The sequence below is a fragment of the Phyllobates terribilis genome, unplaced genomic scaffold (assembly GCF_046119375.1).
Source record: "Phyllobates terribilis strain yellow unplaced genomic scaffold, ASM4611937v1 Scaffold_4__5_contigs__length_816908805, whole genome shotgun sequence".
NCBI classification, from domain to species: Eukaryota; Metazoa; Chordata; class Amphibia; order Anura; family Dendrobatidae; genus Phyllobates; species Phyllobates terribilis.
Window position 1 is genome coordinate 251,062,916 of NW_027362764.1, and position 14,547 is coordinate 251,077,462.

Consider the following 14,547-nt stretch of genomic DNA (forward strand, 5'->3'; position numbering starts at 1 on the left):
AAAAATGGAATAACACGCAATCAAAAAGACGAGTATAAATAAAAATGGTACCGCTGAAAACGTCATCTTGTCCCGCAAAAAACAAGCCACCATACAGCTCCATCATCCGAAAAATCAAAAAGTTATAGCTCTCAGAATAAAGCTATGCAAAAAAATATTTTTTTCTATAAATTAGCTTTTATTGTGTAAAAGCGCCAAAACATAGAAAAACGATATAAATGTGGTACCGCTGTAAATGTACTGACCCAAAGAATAAAGCTACCTTATCAATTTTACCACACGCGGAACAGAATAAAAATAAAACAATTCCTGAATTGTTGGTTTTTGTTTATTCTGCCTCCCAAAAATCGGACTAGAAAGCGATCAAAAAATGTCACATGCCTGAAAATGGCACCAATAAAAACTTCAACTCATCCTGCAAAAAACAAGCCATCACATGACTCTGTCTGCCAAAATATTGAAAAATTATAGCTCTCAAAATATGGCGATGCAAAAACTAGATTTTACAAAAAATGCGTCTTTTAGTGTGTGACAGCTGTCAATCATAAAAACCCCATATGATTCTGGTATCTCTGTAATTGCACCGACCCGAAGAATAAAGTCGTCTAATCACTTATACCGCACGAGGAATGGCGTAAAAAATAAACTCTCTGGTTAGGGTTGTGCTAGGGTTAGGGTTGTGCTAGGGCTAGGGTTAGGGCTGGGGTTAGGGTTGTGATGAGGTTGGGATTTTTTTCAAAAGTAAGAAAAAAGATAACGATATGGCGACTAGTGTTGAGCGCAAGTGCTCGCTACATGAGTTTGCATTGGGTGCTCTGGTATGCATTGAGTATCGTGGGTATTTGAGTGACATGCTTGAGTCTCCACCCCATATGCTTCGCGGCCAAAAAAACTTTGCGGGGATTGCCTGCCATGCACGAGCGATCCCCGCATGTTTTTTTTGGGGTGTCTAATAACTGTGAAACATGCGGGGCAGGGACTCGAGCATGTCACTCGAGCACACGCAGTACATGGTGCATACCTGAGTACCCGATGCAAACTCAAGTAGCGAGCACTTGCGCTCAAGACTAATGACAACTTATTCAATATGATGACTTAATGTTATCAAATTCTATGTCATACCTCTTGGTTCAAAATGTTCACTATACCCCTTGATAAAATCCTTGAGGGGTCTAGTTTCCAAAATGGGGTCATTTGTGGGGGGTTTCCACTGTTTAGGCACACAGGGGCTCTCCAAACGCGACATGGTGTCCGCTAACAAATTGAATGTAAAATCGGCTCAAATTGTTAGCGGACACCATGTCGCGTTTGGAGAGCCCCTGTGTGCCTAAACATTGGAGCTCCCCCACAAGTGACCCCATTTTGGAAACTAGACCCCCCAAGGCACCTATCTAGATGCATAGTGAGCACTTGGAACCCCCAGGTGCTTCACAAATTGATTCGTAATAATGAAAAAGTGGAAAAGAAAACACTTTTTTATTTTTACGGATTAATTTGTGAAGCAGCTGGGGGTTCCAAGTGCTCACTATGCATCTAGATAGGTGCCTTTGGGGGTCTAGTTTCCAAAATGGGGTCACTTGTGGGGGGTTTCCACTGTTTAGGCACATCAGGGGCTCTCCAAACGCAACATGGCGTCCTCTAATTATTCAAGCAAATTTTATAATCGAAAATTCAAATGGCGCTCCTTCCCTTCCGAGTCCTGCCGTGCGCCCAAACAGTGGTTTTTCCACACATATGGGGTATCTGCTTGCCCAGGGGAAATTGCACAACAAATTTTGGGGTCCACTTTTTCCTGTTACCCCTGCAAAAATAAAAAAAATTGGGTCTAAAGTAACATTTTTGTGAAAAAAGTTAAATGTTCATTTTTTTCTTCCACATTCCAAAAATTCCTGTGAAGCACCTGAAGGGTTAATAAAGTTCTTGAATGTGTTTTTGAGCACCTTGAGGGGTGCAGTTTTTAGAATGGTGTCACTTTTGGGTATTTTCTGTCATAAAGACCTCTCAAAGTGACTTCAAATGTGATGTGGTCCCTAGAAAAATGGTTTTGTAAATTTTGTTGGAAAAATGAGAAATCGCTGGTCAACTTTTAACCCTTATAGCTCCATAACAAAAAAAAATTTTGGTTCCAAAATTCTGCTGATGTAAAGTAAACATGTGGGAAATGTTATTTATTAACTATTTTGTGTGACATATCTCTCTGATTTAAGGGCATAAAAATTCAAATTTTGAAAATTGCAAAATTTTCTAAATTTTCGCCAAATTTCCGTTTTTTTCACAAATAAACGCAAGTGATATAGAAGAAATTTTACCACAATCATGAAGTACAATATGTCACGAAAAAACAATCTCTGAATCAGGGGGATCCGTTGAAGCGTTCCAGAGTAATTACCTCATAAACTGACAGTGGTCAGAATTGTAAAAATTGGCCTGGTCATTAACGTGCAAACCACCCTCGGGGGTAAAGGGGTTAATATGGTTCTCTGGCAGAAATCTTCCTCATTATACCTTTATCTGCACAAACCCATCTGTGCTCTGTATCAGCCACAAATCTCTCAATACGATGATCACGCTTAAGTTTTCATGAAATATCTTATGTTACATTTTAGTTACATCAGACCACAGGACATGTCTCCAAAAATTAAAGTCTTTGTTCCTGTGTGTACTTGCAAACATTAATCTGGCTTTTTTATGTTTCTTTTGGAGTAATGTCTCCTTCCTGGCAGAGTGGCCTTTCAGCCCATGTTGATACAGTACTCGTTTCACTGTGAATATTGACACAATCTTACCAGCTTCCTCCATCATCTTCACAAGGTCTTTTGCTTTTGTCCTTGGGTTGATATGCACATGTCGGACCAAAGCACGTTCATCTCTGGGACACACAACCCGTCTCCTTCCTGAGCGGTATGATGGCTGGACAGTCCCATCTTGTTTGTACTTGCATATAATTGTTTGTATAGATGAACGAGGCACCTTCAGATATCTTGAAATTGTACCAAGGATGAGCCAGACTTGTGCAAGTCCACAATTCTCTTCCTGATATCTTGGCTGATTTCTTTAGATTTTCCCATGATGCTACACAAAGAAGCAGTGTGTTTCAGGTGTGCATTAAAATTCATCCACAGGTGTGTCTCTAATTAACTCAAGTGTAAACTATCAGAAGCTTCCAAACACATGTCTTCACCATTTGGGCAGTCCATAATTGTTTAAAGGCATAGTAATCTTAGTGTATGTAAAATTTTGACTTTGCAGTAAGTAATAAAAATGCCTTAAAACATTCTCTCTCTCTCATTATTCTGGCATTTGGCAAATATTAGACATTATGGTAATCCTAATTAATCTAAAACAGGAAAGGTTTATTTTGATTTCATGTCAGATATTGAGAAAACCATGCATATATGTGTCTTTTTATATAGTGTATGTAAACTTCCGGTTTCAACTGTAGCTACATGCCTATAAGAGTTAAAAGCTTCATTCAAAGGTATATTTAAACGGAACACTTACAATATACCGCAGATTCGGCAAAAGATGAAGTGTGAACATAGTCTGTATTTCAGATTTGGGTTTAGCTTTGTATTTGAGCACAAGGATGAATAGGCCTAACTTCTGATGAGGAAATGGACGCACCTCCATATGTGCTGCTTGCAGAAGATAAGATACCTTCTTCTAATACCAGCTTTTGGTACATCTTATGTACATTGTGACAGGGTCACTCTCAATGTAAGTGAGGGTAAATATGTATCATGAAGATTGCTATCTTCCGCAATGTGAAAACCCAGAAGTTTCTCTTCAGCATGTTATGTGCTGAGAGGGGTTAATCGGCCATGACAGGGTTGGGCTTTTTTGTGAGTGGCCGTAATAGATAGGAGGGACGGCTACTCACCTTATTTCCACCCCAAGGCTCTTCTCCCACGATTGCTCAGTTTGGCTGAACGGCCAGGTCTAGGAAGACTTCTGTTGGTCCCAAACTTCTTCCATTTAAGGATTATGGAGGCCACTGTGCTCTTAGGAACCTTGACTAATGCAGAAATTCTTTTATAACCTTGGCCAGATCTGTGCCTTGCCACAATTCTGTCTCTGAGCTCCTTGGGCAGTTCCTTTAAGCTCATGATTCTCATTTGGTCTGACATGCACTGTGAGCTGTGAGGTCTTATGTAGACAGGTGTGTGCCTTTCCAAATCAAGTCCTATCAGTTTAATTAGACACAGCTGGACTCCAATGAAGGAGTAGAACCATCTCAAGGAGGATCACAAGGAAATGGACAGCATGTGACTTAAATATGAGTGTCTGAGTAAAGGGTCTGAATACTTATGACTATGTAATATTTCAGTTTTTCTTTTTTAATAAATTTGAAAAAATGTCTACCTTTCTGTTTATTTCAATCAAGATGGGGTGCAGAGTGTACTTTAATGAGAAAAAAAATGAACTTTTTAGAATTTACCAAATGGCTGCAATGAAACAAAGTGAAAAATTTAAAGGTGTCTGAATACTTTCCGTACCCACTGTAGATTTTCCTTGTTCCCTTGTACCTTCTCTTTCATACCAGATCAAGTAGTTGGAAAACCAGAGTTGTAACAGACCGAACAAATGCTTGCCACATCACAAATCACATTGTTGTCATTATGCATATTCATTTAGTAAATTTAACCCAAATAAAGAAGCCATTCATAGACCAGAAGAAGCGGCCTTCAGTGCAGCTGATCATATCAGAGGTTGGCTTTATACCTTAATGTCATTTATTGAGAAGAAGAAACACAAGACTTTTTGGCACTGACCATATTTAATAGATAAATACAGGAAATCAAATAATATATTTACGTGGAAAGAATTTGTTTTCTTATGTATTGGTAGATCCAGAGATGTGACCACAGTTGTTGCTGCTAATAACCTCAGGCTCCAAAACAGCATGTGATCATATAAGCAAATTATCCAAACCAGACGCTCATGACTGCTAGGCCCTCCTGTAGTACCCCCTCTCACAGCACCTGCGAGGAGTAGTTGGCGCAGTTATGGTGCTTTTGTGTCCATTGCCGGCATTCTCGGCAGTGAACACAGGTCAGTATGGTTTTTCTGACAAGCTTGTTGCTTTGCTGCCCTTAACACAGCAAGCTGTATGTGGCTGTGACATTTTTGTGTAACATTGTTCACAGTGGCTCAGTCGTTTTCTGCCAGGAAATTGAATGTTTTCTCAAAGATGGAAGCATACAGTTCTCTAAAATGTCGTAAAACATTAATGTCCAAACAGGTCACAGCTAAAGTGGGGGTGGGGGAAAGGCTTACCCTTACCAGCACAGCCTTTCCTATGGTCTGGGATAGAACAACATGGCTGGTGATGGTGCCATGTCCATCCTGTGGCAAAGAAAGCCAGGGGCGGCATACATCAGACTTTCCACAGCACCCACCATTGCTCAGCAGAGGTTATTTTGGACACGAAGAAGAAGGAGCATCAATCTCAGATACTGAAGAGGAACCAGCAGAGCGGAGGCCATTATGTATGCTGGCTGTACATTAGAAAGGTATAGTCACATTTACTACAGGAGGTGGACGGTTGTTTTAACTGGGTTTGAGGTGCTTTTTTGCACCTTTGAGGTGCTTCTGGTATAAGGCAAATCATCTACTGCTATTTTCTATGGCAGGAAATGCTTGACATAACAAAATGCCTGACATAACTTAATCACAATACATAATTAAATGCTACGAGATGATGCGACCGTTTGTGAATGAATTTGCATCAAATGATGTAACAAAGGATCAATGTTTTTATTTTACTATCAAATGTTTTTGTGCCAGTTAATATTGTAGCTTGATACGAGGAGGTAAAACTGCTCAATGTGATTTATATAATTAGATTTCACATTTCTTACATTAGCAAACATATAGCCAGGGAGCGGAGGCTCTCCTTCACCCAGGGCAAAGACTTAGCTCACCGCCCAAGTGCTGTACCCATATACCCGGGTCAGATCTGGGCAGATTGCCTTGGTGGCGCCCAGTAGCCTTTTTCAGTAAAAGCATTGATTATCTTTGCTATGTTTCAGTCACTTTCTATTTGTACACGAGTTTATAACTGGAAATGGATCCCGAAAAATCACCCTGTGCCAAAATTTATTTTTACCATTATATTTTCTGTTATTTCATTAGCAGCTAAGGGCTTTACTGTATAAATTAGAGGAAACATTGCTGATAGGCTTCTATAATGCTATGTACATATGACTGTGGCATAACAAATCTAGTGGTCACCTCACTTTAGCAGAGCTTGGCGAAACTTGCATAAAAACGTCAAAAGTCACAAAATGTGTTTGCAACTCCACGTTATGCAAAAATTGTGTGACTTTTCAAAGCAATTTATATCAGAATTCTTGCGTACTCCCTAGATTAATTTTGGGCATATATGTTGTCCATGTCCCGAGCAAATAAGGCGGCTCAGTCTTTAGTAATGTGATCTCTCAGTTCTGGGTGTGAATATCTGATAAGCAGTGTGGTTATTCTGCTTCATACTTCATCTTATATCCAGGTTACATTGCAGAGAAGCTGGCCAGTTTCTATATATACAACCATCCATGGTCAATTTTGGCTTTGATGGTGCTATACAGGAAGCCTGCTTAACTTTTTGGCACACATATTGTATATCAGTAAAAAAAAAACATAAACATATAAGGATTTCAAAGTACAGAAGATCAGTGTCGGACTGGTTTGCTAAGGGTTCCCCTGTAATATTGCCTCTGGTGGCGTACTGTTCAGCTATATGCAAATATGACATTACCCTCATTCTCAAATTTACTTATGCTTCTATGCGTATGTTAAATAAATGATGTGATGTTACCTTTGTATGTGCATAGAAAGTCAAGTATATAGTACCAACAGTTTCTCATATAGGGAGGTGGGTGGGTGGCCAACTGCTGCACAGGGGCCTACAGGGATTCCCCTGTTCCCCTGTGGTCCAGTCCGGGCCTGCAGAAGATTCTCAAGGCTTTGGACCAAGCTTTTAGATACAGTAGTGATCAGATGACTTGAAGCCTTTTTTCATTCACCCATATTGTTATTGGTGTTAGTATTGTGTGGTCCTGTATGTGTCCTGAATTGTATTATACAGGGTGGCCAAATAAGGAACTCTAAAGTAATCTAAACTACTAGGGCTGATCTTAATTACAGTGAATGCTGGGCAAATGGGGAATTTGTAAATTGTAATTCTCTTACACTTAGGCATGAGTTTTGATTTACGGTAATATGTAACACACTGAGCGCAAGCTTCAGTGATGGAGACAAAGCTATAAGCTATGATTCCAAAGGAAGATTGTGACCGAGAGTCTCATAGTAAGTAAATGTGCCTAAAACACAGCCCATGAGGGCCCTGTCTTCATCTCTGAGGTTTCAGTAGAGCATGCAGCAGAAATTGTGGAAAATTAATACTGCAATATAATAGGAATGAAACTGTGAAAGATAATATCGTGTAGTAGTTTATATGTCATACTTTTTACTTTAATTTGTAAAAGACCATTTTCTTCATTTATTTTCTTAGTTTTTATATTTTCATGACTTTATTTAAAGATGTTGTCCAAAACTCAAATTTGTTTTAATGTTAAATCTCTGTCTATTTAATATCATAATCTAATCTTTTTTTCTAATATACTTTAATGAAAAAATTCCTATCATTCCCTCACTACGATATCTAACTGACTTTTATTCTTTTTACCTACTTCCTGTTTCCTAGAGAAAACACGGCGAGCAGACATCAGTGCTGCCCCCGCAAGTGACTTGCTCGTTCTTTACTTACACTGTGCAATGGCAGTGCGCTCTGTTGCCAGCTTTTCACTTCTGATCAGAGCTGGTGAGAGAGCGCATTGTCACTGTGCACTGAGAAGAACAGTCCACAGGGAGCATTACTGAGCATCCTTCAGAATTGACAACCGTCGCATGCTCAGTAGAGCAAGTACTAGCCCAGCCCTTGAAACAGAGGTCATTGATGACGCTTCGTTTCAGGGTGGGGGCAGAGGGTCAGGCAGTGACCACAGCCTCTGCCCCTTGATGACGCTTTGTTTGAGTATCCCAGCATGCACTGGGGATTCTCAAACAAAGCATCATCAAAGAGGAAATAGTAAAAAAAAAAATAAAGCAATTAGATAGGGTAGTGAGGGAATGATAGAGACTTTTTTAATTAAAGTATATTAGCAAGAACATTAGATTATGACATTAAATAGATAGAGATATAGGATTTAAATAAATTTTAGTTTCGGACCACCCCTTTAAATCAGCCGAATAGCATTTTTAACCGTATAATTGAAGATGACAAATCAAATGCTTTAGCTACTGGTGAGATTTTTTTGCCACTTAATAAAACTCTTAAGGGCTCATTCAGACTTCCGTGTTTCGCTTCTGTGTTCTGTTTGTGTTTTTCACAGATAGCACACATATCCAGTATAGCTTATTGGAATGATCACATGTCCATTGATTTGTTGATCAATTGTCTGAAAAACAAAATGGGAGACATGTCTGTTATTGACGTGATTTGTGGCTCAAACTCTCCCATTCGTGTGAATGGGTCTGTGAAAATAACGGATAGCACTAAGGTGCCGTCCTTGTGTCATCCAAACCTGGCTGTTTTGTACTTTTAATGGCTAGGAATACTTGGGAACTTTTTTGTTTTTTGCATAAAAGAAAAACAAATGCCACTCATGGTAAAAAGGGACACAGGCCAAACATGGAAACATGGATGAAAGTCAGATGAAAAACAGAATATATTTTTCTCGTACTCAAAAAAAAGAAAACTTTGAATGGAGCCTAACAGTGAAATAAAATGTAGTAATTTAATCTTACATCAATATGCTAGATTCTCAAATGGTATTAGTGGGGTACAGCTTACAGGACTGGTTTCCACTTTTCTTGATCATAGTATTTAGATAAAGGGCTAGACAGCAAACTCATCCATTGCCCTGGATGAAAGAGTCTAGCTATGGCTTTGAGTCAATGGACACTATAAAAACTCACTTTGGGAAGAAAGACCAATATAAAATATTAGCAGAAAGTGTATGACTACAACCGGTTTCTAGTCAGCGTAATATACGGTCTATAGGATACACACAGCTCACTTTGAGATGAGAGTGAAGGCAACAGGAGCCTTGGGGCTAAGCTTTCGGCAGAGCAGCACAGTCAGTTGGTTCTAGCTATCATGGTTAGCCACAAATCATGGACCCACTGTTCTCTAAGACATGTCAGAATTTTATTGAATTTCTACTAAAGGACAATTGTCCATTAAAGTCCACTTTATATTGTAGCTCTGCTCTTGAAAAATTTTCTGAACTTTAGACTTGGGGGGGTTATTGGATACCAAATAAATGAAATGTAATTTTATATTCTATTAAGGCCAGACTCACATTGCTTTTTACCACACATCAGTCATTGCTTTCGTCTGGAGCCATGAAAAGCAGGACTTGGGCGGAACCCCTGATGGGGCCATTGACTTTAATGAGGCATACAAGAGTCACGTTGCGCTCTGTTTGACATCTGTTTTGGTAGGGTCCTCCTCCTGAAGCAGGCGCAAACTACAGTCGACCACACTAACCTGCACAGCAGAATGGACACAATCCCACCACTGCCTAGTACCAGACACAGCAGCGTCCTGCATTGCCTGGCAACCGGGGAACACAGCGTCCCATGTTCTCCGGGCAGTGAAATCCATTGGAGATACGTCGTCCCCACACATCCTACTACTCCAGAACGTGGCGCTCCATAAGATTGGGATGGTTTCCCTGCGTGCATGGTAGCTCCCCCCCAGGGTCAGGACAATGGTGGCGCTTGTGATCGGAATAGCGTAGCACCGGACCTGATCCATTCCCAGGTGGGAGCACAGAACCACAATTCTTAACACAATGGCCCTGTTGGTGGTTTTGCCCTAGTCCTGTGTTTCAGGGCAGCCCCGATGGAGCCACTGACGTGTGGCCCGAACATACCCTTAGATCTACTAATGGAGTTACTAGAGTGCTTGGGTAAAGATAAAGATGTCAGATAACACATTTATAAATGACACATCCATTTTACTATGTGTTAATAATACACCTGAACTTCCACACAAATTATACTCTGCATCCAGCAAGCTAGATTATTATTTAGGATCACATGTTTTTCTTTCATGTCTTCCTTCCCTGCAGCCACAGTGCTGAAAACAGAAGTAATTAAGCCAGTTGGTATTACTGGGCGATGCCAGCGGATGGTGCCATTTACAGGGTGACAGTAAACATCATGTGTGCCGCAGGTTGCATGGACCTGCCTCATTTCCCAGCTGCTGCACAATGACACCTCTGCACTTAGAGTGTTTTCTAAGTCGCAGGCAGTGTTATGTCTGGGGTGTGGGTAATTCATAATCCCTAGCTTTACTTCTCAACCTGTTTCTCTCGCACACTGTGCATGGCATGCATGTTGTCGTCTCTTCTGCTCCACACATAATAGGGCTTGCACCTGTCAACGTTCTTTGTCATCACACAGTACAACAACCTAGGAACTGAATGGCTGCTGTCAGGACAATGTGCTTCATGAATAAATGTGCTGAATATGCAACATATTACAGTAAAGTAGTTATAGTCAGAAAAATTGGCCCCACTATAAAGGGGTTGTCCAAGACATTTATATTCTGGGAGAAAATATGTTAACATAAAATAATCATTACCTATTCAAAGCACCACCACTCATGTGGTCCCCGCTGGTCCTACAATCCTGGTCCTGCAACAATGACCCTAATTCATGTGACCACTGAAGCCAATCACTGACCTCGACCATGACTCTTGCTTAACTGCTCAGGCCAGTGAGCTGTAGCGATTATCATCAATTGACACAGGTCACGGGAGTGGTGGCTCTAAATTGGAGGGGGATATGTATATCTATATATACTTAGTTAGCAACCTCATGTTGTATACAGTCCTTAAAGGGGTTTCCACTACTCGGACAACCCCTTCTCAATCCGTATGTGTACCACTTCACTCTCCCCCCTACGGACGCATCCCATACATCCGGAGGAAGAGAGAGAGAAGCAGCACTCACTTCCTCCGGATGTAAGCGTTTTGTCCGGGGGGAACATACAGGGGTTGTCTGAGTAGTGGACAATCCCTTTAACTCCTACCTGCCGCAGTTTTGTTATCATGGCGTTCATTGTGTGAAAAAATGACCTGGCAACATAATTCTCTAGGTCAGTACAATTAAGGTGATTTCAAACTTCCATCATTTTTTTATTTAAAAGTGAAGCTTTCACTTAATTCATGCTGCCCATTTCAGAGGAACAGTTTGAAGAGTAGGTCAGGGACCATATGGAGAGGTACAATGGCTTGTAAAAGTATTCAAGCCCCCCTCCCCTTTTGGCATTTTCCTTGTTTTTCTACCTCACAACCTGAAATTTCACAGGTTTTTTAACGGTTTTCATCAATTCATGTAAAGAACCTGTCTAAAACTGTGAACATTTGGTTTTCTTTTTATTGTGAAGCAGAAAACAAATAGAACAAAATAACTATGCATAACTATTCACCCCTAAAGTCAATACTTTGTAGAGCCTCCTTTCACAGCAATTACAGCTGCAAGTCACTTTTGATAAGTCTATATGAGCTTTCTACATCTTGCCACTGGGGTTATTGTCCATTCCTCAAGGCAAAACTGCTCCAGCTCCTTTAAGTTAGATGGTTTCCTCGGGTGAACAGCAATGTTCAAGTCTGTAAAAAGCCAAGGTGGGTGAATACTTTAGCAAGCTACTGTATGACTAGTGTACTGTGGCACATGAATGGCTTCGCCCCGCACTGCTCTAGTTGGTTGATTGGATATTGAAAACTGGTTTCCATATACTTTATTGGGGGATTTTGAGTTATTAGATTGGTGTCCCCACTTCATAATCTTGTTCTACAAACAGCATCTCTCACTACGGAAAACCTGTCTTGTTCTGTATTAAACTAGCAACCCATTGATTTGAATTGGCAGTGTCAGTGTGCTTAATTATCCTTGAAGTGGCGTCGCAGGGAAATTAAACCCCTGCGACCCAATTTGCCCACATATTAAAGCTGGTATCTAAGGGGCCCAACAGAAGGATACTCACGTTCATTGTCAATGGACTTTTCTGACAAGTAGGCATTGTACAAAGTGGGAAAACTCCTTGAGCGTATGTGCACAAGCCTTTTTTTCCGCCTGGAATCTGCCTGAAAAAGCGCCGGAAAAAAAATGAACATAATGCACAGCAATGTAAAAACGACATAGCTATGTACATCTTCAGTTTTTTGTTACTTCTTTTAACCACTTCAGGATTCGTAAATTGTGAAATGGTTAAAAGAAGTAACATGTTCTTTCTTCCTAGCAGAAGCCACTCGCTACTATAGTGTAAAAAATAGAGAAAAGATGCCAGCGAAACCACTTCAGCTGTTGTTTTCTTGAAGTGGTTTTACCTAGAAAAACTCGTCAGCTCAACCGGCGGAACAAAATTGTGGTGTGCACATACCCTGAAAAAGGATTTCCACCATATTTTAGTTAAAAGTCAGTGTTATAAAGGTTTGCTACTGATATTTTGTTTCTTACTTTCAGAGATATTGGCATTTTTTAGACTGAGCCGCCATCTGCCTGGTCTAAGACTGTTCATTTCCAGCCAAGTACTAACCCCAACATAGCCAACATGATGGTGACCATAGTCAGTGCCATTCAGAGGCACACAAGTTCAATCACTACAGCAAAAGTTTTGACAAATTGCATTTCCAAAATGAACAATTATGCAGCTGCATAGTCCCTTTGACACAATTAAAGGATTTTGCCCTACTTTCACTCACTGGAAGTCTCCCAACACAACAAATTAGCTTGTGTATATGTCTTACACCCTTTCTCCATATACAAAAAAAAAAAAAAAATGATTAATACAGTAATCCTCCATACAATACAAAATAGACAAAGAAAACAAAGTCATAGATGACACTCCCAAGACATTGCCAATACTTGTCTTGTATAAAAATTGTTTATCCGTGTATTTTCCATGGTGGGAATGATGAGATCCCTGTCAGTTTATCTAGAAATGGTAATTATACGTCTGTTGTGTCGTAATCAAAATAAGGAAGAATTTATTCATTGTCACTACTGCTATATCATTGTTAATCATCCACTGTGAAATTTAATTACCTAAGTAAATCCTAAAAAAATGCCTTGGGAATTGTACAGTTGCACGACACGATAACCGTGAGAGCCATATTTTAAGAGATAAAGCCAGTAAACGCTCTTGACACACCTTACACATGTCTGGTAGTCAACTATTCCACCAAACTAGTAGTCTGGTCAAAGCAATAGATATCATCTCCCTAGATTTGTAAGAGGATTGTGCAGGATGTAGTTGACAATCTTAGTTGAGACTTGACTCCATCCTCTGCCCTATTCTCAGTTTTTGATCTATACTAGAATGCTGACAACACACATAACTTCAGATACACGCATAGATATGGAAACATAGTAATTTTTGGAAGACTACTGCTCAAATAGTTACAAAACAAATCCACCCATTTCTTGTTTGAAGGGGTTGTCCAGGTTTGGGATGAATGATGTGACTTTGTGTGACTGCAGACTTTGGAATCCTGAAAGCATGTGTTGTGCACGCTGTGAGTACTCGTAAGTCTGCATTCACATAGAGTTACTGCAGACTTTCATCCCAAACCTGGACAACCCTTTTTACGTTCCCACTTAACAAAATATTTAGTTATTTAGATGCTAACTTTGTGGAATAGCTGTGCCATTGAAAGAATGGTGCAGGATAGCTATTAAAACTTATAGAGAACCTGTCACTGAATTCATGCTGCCCATACAACAGGCAACATGAATCGGAGCCTGGCTGCACAATTGCAGTCAGGTATGTTTTTCTTTAAAACACACTGTTGTTTCAGAGAAAACATAGTTTAAAGTGAGACAAGATGAGTTCCATGCAGTATTGCCCTGCTCTAGGTGACTGACAAGTCTCTTCTATGTGTGTGTACGTAGGAAGAGACTTATCAATGACCTAGAGCGGGGCGGGGAGAACCCCTATAAGACTCTTCTCTTATCTCCTGGCCTCATCTTTAAACTGTATTTTTTCTGAAACACCAGAGAGTTTCAGAGGAAAACAGACACCTGGCTGCAAGCCATGGAGTCTTGCTCGGATTCATGATGTCCACATTTTGGGTAGAATGACTCAAGTGACAGTTCCCTTTAAAGACCCCATGAATTCTCGCTGGAAATTGTCATCATAAAACATACCCGATTTGGTGGACATTTTTTTATTATTTTGTCTGTTATTGTTATCCTTTTATGATAGTGGATGAGCAATATTGAAAAGATAGTTTCACTGTTTTGAAAGTAAATGTTAGCCCAACAGTAAAAGATGGAGGACTGGGGCAGCTTCAGAGAAGTATTGTTGATGTGCATGGTAGAAAGTTGGGGGTGATGATTGTAACTTTAGGTCAAAAGAGCAAAGAAGTCAGTAAAGGCCCTGTCACACATAACGAGATCACTAGCGAGATCGTTGATGCGTCACTTTTTTCGTGACGCAATAGCGATCTCGCTAACGATCTCGTTATGTCT

General features: G+C 40.2%; 1 protein-coding gene across 11 annotated transcripts in view; it reads left to right on the top strand.

The window, feature by feature from the left end:
* COA1 (cytochrome c oxidase assembly factor 1) overlaps nucleotides 1–14,547 on the top strand; it is a 157,334-nt gene that overhangs the window by 66,798 nt on the left and 75,989 nt on the right. Inside the window, exon 1 of one of the 11 annotated variants that reach the window (XM_073678207.1) lies at nucleotides 5,034–5,052. The exons of the other annotated variants lie outside the window; for them this stretch is intronic. The gene's annotated coding sequence lies outside the window, so the exon portion shown is untranslated. Of the gene's footprint in view, nucleotides 1–5,033; nucleotides 5,053–14,547 lie in introns of those variants that run through there. 11 annotated transcript variants of the gene reach the window in all.